The following is a 7969-nucleotide window of genomic DNA, read 5'->3' as shown; positions in this document are numbered from 1 at the left end:
GGCTCTGGGGCTTAGGGCTCTGCAGCCCTTGCCTGGGCTGACAGTGCCACCTGGGGCCCAATCGGGGGAACAGGAACCTCACTGGGAATGGCGCCGTCAGCCTTCACTCACTAAGGGACCTCTGTGCTGCCCAGTGGTAGGTGCTGGGATAGAGAAGAGATTCTGGCCCCAGTGGTGAAGGGACTGCAACAGCAGAAAGTCCAGCGCAGAGGTGGGCCTCTGAGCACCACAGGGCCACGAGGAGAGGAATTACCATCACCATAATTTTCATTGACTATCTTTTGGGCCAGGTCCTGGCTGGGTCCTGGGGATCGTCAAAGAATCAATTATGATCTAATGGAGAGGGGTGAAGTGGAGGTGGGAGCCAGGGAGAGACCCTTGGAGCTGGGTCTTGGAAAATGATAGTAATTTGCCTTGTGAGCAAAGGGCATTCCATACCCAGGGAACATACCTGTGCAAAGGCATGGGCGTATGTGTGCAAGCTGGAGGGTGACAGGAGAGGGAAGAAGTGCCAGAATATGAGAACAGAAAGGCCATAGCCTCGGGTATGTGTGGCTGATACAGTCCCCCCCATGCTGCAGGGCCCCTGCCTCAAACTTCAACCCCATCCTCAGGTCAGGCTACCCATTAGAGATCCTGATTCCTGGAGCCTCCCTCCTTCCCCAAGACTGGGGTAGGTGATGGTAATTCCTCTCCTCGTGGCCCTGTGCTGCTCAGAGGCCCACCTCTGCTGATCCTAGGGACAAAATCCTATGACCTCTCTGGCCAATAGGGAGCCCAGGCGCAGCCCTTTGACCAAGAGAAGGACCTCCAAGCAGTTACTGAACTCTGGTCTCAGGTTCCTCAATTATAAAATGGGACTAATAATAGCGCCTACCTCGTGGGATGTGGTGAGGCTTAAATGAGAAAATGCACACAAAGCCACATATTAGCGCCTTGCTGGCACGGGTTGATGCCAGTTAAGGCGGCTTCTCCCCATTGCCCATGCCCCTGAGCACAGCCCTTCCAGAGGGGAAGAGTGTATCAGTTCTTCGTTTCTTTTTAGATACACCACATTTTGTTTATCCATTCATCAGTTGATGGACACTTGGGTTGCTTCTACCTGTTGGCTTTTATGAATGATGCTGCTATAAACATTTGTGTTCAAGTTTTTTGTGGACATACAACTTAATTTCTCATGGGTGGATATCCAAGAATGGTGAGTCACGGTAACTCTGCATTTAACTGTCTGAGAAACTGCTGTGTTTACAGAGTAATCGCACCATTTCACATTCCAGCCAGCCATCTATGAGGACTGATTTCTACACATCCTTGCAGCCAATATCTGACTTTTTATTACGGCCATTCTTGAGGGAAGGATGTGATGCCTCACGTGGTTTTCATTTGGGTTTCCTCGATGACTATGATGTCAAGGATATCTTCTTGTATTTGTTGTTCATTTTTTGTCTGTTTATTTTCCATTTTCTTTAGAATAATGTCTAGTTAGATCTCTTGCCCCCTTTTTTTTTTTAATCCTCAGCTGAGGACATATTTAGAGAAAGGAAGAGTGAGAGAGAGAGAGAGAGAGAGAGAGAGAGAATCAATTTGTTGTTCTACCTATTTATGCATCATTGGTTGATTCTTGTATATGCCCTGACCAGGGACCCAACCCACAACTGAGCTACTAGGCCAGGGCTATATATTTTTTCTTTTGTTGACTAAGCTTTTGGTGATGGAAATTTGGGTTATTTCCAGTTTAGGGTTACTGCAAATGAAGTTGCTTTGAATATTTGAACTTAAGTCTTTGTTTGGACATATGCTTTTATTTATTTCTCTTTAGTAAATACCAAGAAGTGGAACAGCTGGGTTATTGGTAGGTTTTTGTTTGACTTTTCAAAAAATTGCTAAGCTGTTTCCCAAAGTGGTTGTACCATATTACATTCCCACCAGCGGTGTGAGAGCCCTAATGCTCCCTGTCCTCACTGGGGCGCGACATGGTCAGTCCTTTCCGTTTCAGCCGTTCTCACGGGTGTGTAGCGGCAGCTCATTGTGGGGTTTTTGTTTGTTTGTTTGTTTTAATCTTCACTAGGAAATATGTTTAGAGAGCTGAAGGGAGAAACAGAGAGAGAGAGAGAAATACCATGTGAGAGAGAAACAGCGATTGGTTGCCTCCCATCTGAACCCTGACCAGGGACCAAACCTGAAACCTTTTGGTGTCAGGGGTGGAGCTACAACCAACTGGACCATCCGGCCAGGGCAGAGTTCTTTATATTTATATATACAAATATGTATGTATATATATATTTTTATTTTATTTTATTTTATTATTTTATTTTATTTTATTTTATTTTGCAGTTGTTCTGAATACAATTTCTTTCTTGGCTGTGTAATTTGCAATAGTTTCTCCCATTTGAGGTTTGTGTTTGCATTCTCCTAACAGTATCTTCCAAAGAGCAGAAGTTCTTAATTTTGATGAAATCCTATTTATCAGTATTTTTCACTTATAGATCACGCTTCTGTTATTGTAGCTATAAAGTCTTTGTTTAACTCAAGGTCACAAAGATTTTCTTTCTTTGTGCTTTGTTCCTTCCTTCTAATTTTGGGTTCACATTGTGCATAGGATTTTCTATCTTGCCTTCCCTCCCAAGCACTTTTTTAAACTTTTCGAGTTTACAGGAAAGTTGAAAGAGTAGTGCCGTGAACGCCCACATACACATATCCTTCTCCTGGAGTGCCACAATTGTTAACATTTTGCCATATATGCTTTATCTCCCTGGATAGGTTTCCCCCTAGGAACATTTGGCACTAAGTAGCAGAATTTTGTAACACCGACTTTTTGTAAAGTCTAAGTAAGCTGTCCTGGAAATGTTCTTTAAAAAGCAGCAATGGTAGCATGTGACACTTACTATGGTGACAAAGGCAACACTTGCCCAGTGTGGAGAGCTTGGAAAAAACAGAGGAGTAAAGAAGAAAATAAAACTGCCTCCTCCCTTTATTCTAACTCTAGGGTCCCTTGGGGGGGCCACATGTAGGAGAGGTGGGAGGGGAAGACCCACAGGGCTCAGATGCAAACCCCGGATTCCCACTGCAGCCCCCACCCCCACCCCAATACTGGGACAACTTTCTGCAGAAGAGCCCTCAACTGGGAGGCCTGGATCTCCCTATGTGACCTTGAGCCAGTTCTGGCTTCTCTGGGCTTAGCTGGTAAAAGTAGATAACATGTGGTAAACTGTATTGTGAAAGGACTTGGCATCCCTCCCTCCAACACCCTCACCCCCAGTCCTGCCTCTTCTTTAACCCTTTGCCTCCTGCTGGGAACTCAGGATTCCAGTTGCTTTTGCCTGAAATGTCAGCCAATCCACCTTCCCTCCTTCAAGGCCCAGCTAGAGGTCCCTCCCCTCAAACCTCCACCCACATCATCCCGTCCATAGTCCATAGAGTCACCTTTGCCTCTCCCTCTTTTCTTGCAGCAAATCACTCACCTGTTGTGGGCCTAGCCAGTGCTGGAGGCTACTTCACGCTCCTATTTCAGTTAATGCTCATGACACAATGCCCAAGGGAGGTTATCCTGGCCATTTTACAGATTAGGAAGCTCATCTTCGGCACACTGGGCAAGGTCAGTTACCCAAATTAGGGCAGAGCAAGGCCTGCTCGGGCCACTGACTCTGCCTATAGAGACACTGGAGGCCTCGTCTGCGACCCCAGTGGGCGGTGCGCACAGAGGTCCGGCCTGTGTCTGATGTACCTGGAACCTGCAACCTACCCCCCATCTCCATGAGTCTAAATCTGCCTCTTGCTTCAGAGTCTAGCCAGCAAGGTTGTCTCCTGCATGAACCTTCCCTGATTCCCGGTGAGGATGAGGTTCTTCATCTGGACACCCCGTACCCTGGAATCAGTGGCCTGATTCTTTTACCTCTCCCATCCCCACTCAGACCCCCCACTCCAAGGTCCTGCACCCTGGTGCTTAATCACTTCATTCAATACATTTTAATGTTTTAATTTATTTGCATTCTCTCTCTTTCTAACATTTATTGATTTTCTCTTACCTTTTTTCACAATACTGTGGGTTTTTTCTTTTCAATATATGTTCACTTTGTCAAAAATTTAGGAAAGAATAAAAATCACCCCAAATTGTCCACAGATAACTATGTTAACACTTTAATAGATTATTTTAGCATAATTTTTGTAGATATATTTTATACTGTTGAGATCACACTGTATAAACATTTCTAAAGCCTGTTTTTAGTTTTTTAAACAATCTAACATTATACCAGGGACATTTTCTATGTCATTAGAGATTACATGGGCCACACCCACTAGGATGGCAAGATGGATGATAATAAATGTGGCCAAGATGTGGAGAAACTTGAACCCTGTACACTGCTGGTGGGAATGTAAAGTAGTGCAGTCCCTTTGGAAAACAGTCTGGCAGTTCCTCAAATAGTTAAGCATAGGGTTACATGGTCTAGCAATTTTATTCTTAGGCATATATTTAAGAGAAATGAAAACATATCCACACAAAAACTTGTACATGAATTTTATTATCAATATTATTCATAATAGCCTTCAAATTAAAACAACCTGAATGTCCATCAACTAATACATGGTTAAACAAATGTGGTATATCTATACAATGGAATATTACTCAGCCATAAAAAGGAATGCAGTACTGATACACGTTACAACATGAATAAACCTGGAAAATGTTATGCTAAGTGATAAAAGTCAGACACAAAAGACCACATATTATATGATTTCATTTTTATTAAATATCCAGAATAAACAAATCTATTAGAGATAGAAAGTAGATTTGTGGACTGGGTTGTGGGGAGGGTGAGGTTTGGGAACAAATGAGGAGTGACTGGTAGTGGTTTTCATTGTGGTGAAGAAACTTTTAAAATTGATTATGGTGATAATTACAAAACTTTGTGAATATACTAAAAATCATTGGATTGTACACTTTAAGTGGGTAAATTATGTTATGTGATTTATGTGTCAATAAAACTGTTATGATTAAACATAAAAGAACTCCATGAGAGCATTTTGAATGTCTCTAGATATTATTCCTTTGCACAGCTGCATCATAATTTATTTAGATTTCTATTGTTGGACCTTTATGTTTTCTATTAACTCCTTTGTTTCAAAACATTTCAAACACACTAAAAAATGAATTGAATAATATAACAAACCCTTGTAGCCTTCACCCTCTTCAATAATTATTAGCATAATTTTTGCCTTTACAGACATGAATTTGATGAACATTCTTGTGCATAAATCTCTGTCTACATTCCATGCTGTTTCCTTCCATTTATACTAAAGTAAACTCAATTCAAACCACTTCCTCAAACCCTCACAATGCGTTCCTGGCACACCCGAGGGATGAGATGGAACAGGCCCCATCCTGCTGTGCGGAGGCTCCCAGCCTGGTGGGGAGGCATATACTGGATTGTGATCAGCAGGGGCAGGGACTGTGTCCCTGGCGAGGACCCTCCTCCTATCACCCAGGAGGGATGCCTCGGCGCACTGGAATCACTCCACCCAAGGAACCGGTTTTCCAAACCGCCACACACCCCTGTCTTTCTTCCTTAGTGCCACACGAGGGCGCCAGAACCTGAGTCATTCACAGCTTCCTGGGGAAGCTCTACCACCTGCAACCTGGGTGAGTGGCTGGGGTGGGTTGTGCACCTTCTCTGGGTGCCCTTGGCCTGGTGATGGCCCTCGCTTGGCCTTAGGAGCCTCGCGTGGAAATGAAGGAGGTGAATGCAGTGAGCTATCTGGACTTACCAGTGCTGTAATCTGTTCTCCCACCTTTAGCTTGCTCTCATCCGCAGTGTGTCTTGGGCTCCGCTCTGCAGCACCTGCTTCTGAGTATCCCAGGGGTTCCATCTGAGTGTCCCTTCACTCTGGGTCCCAGAAGAGATGAATGCCCATTAAGGCAACTTTCCACATTTTACAGAGACCTACAGGAGGCAGCTCATTACCCTGGGAGGGCCTCAGGCAGCACACCTGCTTGGTAGGTAAGGGGTCTGCCTACTGATGCCTCACAGCTGCCCACGCTGGGAGCCACCCAGGTGTGGGCAGTGTCAGGGACATCCCAGCTCCAGCAGCAAGGTTAGGGTCATGGGTCAAGGAAGAGAAAATTAGTCACCAGGAACTTCCAAAGACCCAGCCTAACTGACGTCCAGCCCAGCCCAGAGGAGATTTGGTCCCCAGTGGGCACAGTCTGCAGAGAACCATGAGGGCTGATGTGTCTGGCATAGCTGAAGGCTGAGTCAAGGGGCAGAGGGCCTCTCCTGAATTGGGGGCATCTCTAGTCTTGCAGCCTCTCCTGTCTGGGCCAAACCAAAGGGGCAGTGGGCCAGGCTCTGAGCCTGGATGCCTGTCTCTCCCTGGATTACCCTTTCCTCTGTGACTCTAACACCACCCTACTGGCCTTGCCCCTGCTTGTCCCTGGCCCTCCCCAGATGCCTCCTCTTAACCAGTAAACTGGCTGCAACCAGCCAGGCCAAAAGCCACTCCCAGATGGCCAAGCAGTTCAGCCAAGAGGGGAGGAAAGGACAAGCTCACATCCTGAACATCTACTTTATGTCAGGCTGGCCATGGGCAAGCCACTTTGTATGCACTATCACATTTCTTTCTCACAGCAACAGCCCCTGTGAAGCACCAATTTTACACTCATTTCACAGAGAAGGAAGTCAGAGCTCAGCCCCGCAGTGTGAGGATTCAAGCCCAGGCTGGTCTGACACATGCCTTTATCTTGGGCCTTCTCCCCACCTGCTTCCTGCACATCCTCTGAGTCCTTGTGCACAGCTCCTCCCTCACATACTCATCCTTGCTGCTGCTTTTCACTCACCCATACCCATGCACACGTGCCCCCAAGCTCACATGCACCAAGATGGGTGCACGTGTCACCCAGCCCTGACCAGCAGCTCTGATGGCCACTTATCAGGCATGTGATCTTGAGCAAGTCACTTAACTTCCGTGAGTTTCAATTTTCTCACCTCATTAGAGTTGTTATGGGAATTAAATTAGATATTATACGTAACATTGTTAGTACTTTGCCTGGCCAGGGTGTTCAATAAAGTTTAGCTATTTTTAAAAATGTAGCTACTTTCATTACTATTGTACATGTGCATCTTTGTGCATTCCCTATACATGTAACAAACCACATGCAATATACACAGGGCCACAAGGATTGCCATGGACACCTATGTGCCCATGCTCTATAATGTGCCAAGGCGCCTGTGCCAACTCTCCTGGTGGGGTTGGGGAATACCTGTGGGACAGAAGATAGGGAGCCTTGTTGGGGGGTCCACCCAGGCTGGCTGGGAAGGAAGATTCATGATTAACATGTGGTCTGCACACCAATCTAGGACCTTGTTAGAACCGTGAAGAATCTCTCCCACATCCTACCTTAGACCTTCTGAATCAGAATCTGCATTTAGGAAGATCCTCAGAGCTCTAAGGCAGATAGGAGGGGGAGGGAAGTGGGCAGAGCTGCTTTCCCTGAGTGGGAGGGCGCTGGCCCTGGGTCTGTCCCCATATCTCCAACCTACTCTCATAAGAGGCTGCTATACCTCCTGTCTCCTCCTCTGTGCTTGGGAGTGGGGCCAAGGTGTAAGGTTATCCAACTCAGCTTTGGAAGGACAGGCTGGCCCCCTCGACCCTGTTCTAGAAGAGTATAAATAGCAAAGTCCTCCCTGGTCCTTCCCAGGCCTCTGACCAGCTGGGGGCTGGGAGCCACTTCAGGGCTGAAGCAACTGGCAGGTGGCGCCTTCCTTCAATCCCCCTACTGAAATGTGTTCATATCCACTTGTGATTCTCCTACTCAGCACCATGGCAGGCTCACTGGCAGAATTCGGGCTGACCTTTCCTGCCTTGGGTGAGGTGTGGGCTCAGTCCCTCAATGCTGTGGGAGCTTCAAGCCCGGGCCAGTGTCCCCTCCCTACTCCTGTTGAGGCTAATTTTAGGGCTGTGTTGACAGCTGCTT

This window comes from Miniopterus schreibersii (genome assembly GCF_964146895.1).
Source record: "Miniopterus schreibersii genome assembly, chromosome: 12".
NCBI lineage: Eukaryota > Metazoa > Chordata > Mammalia > Chiroptera > Miniopteridae > Miniopterus > Miniopterus schreibersii.
Note: the sequence above shows the minus strand (reverse complement) of the source record.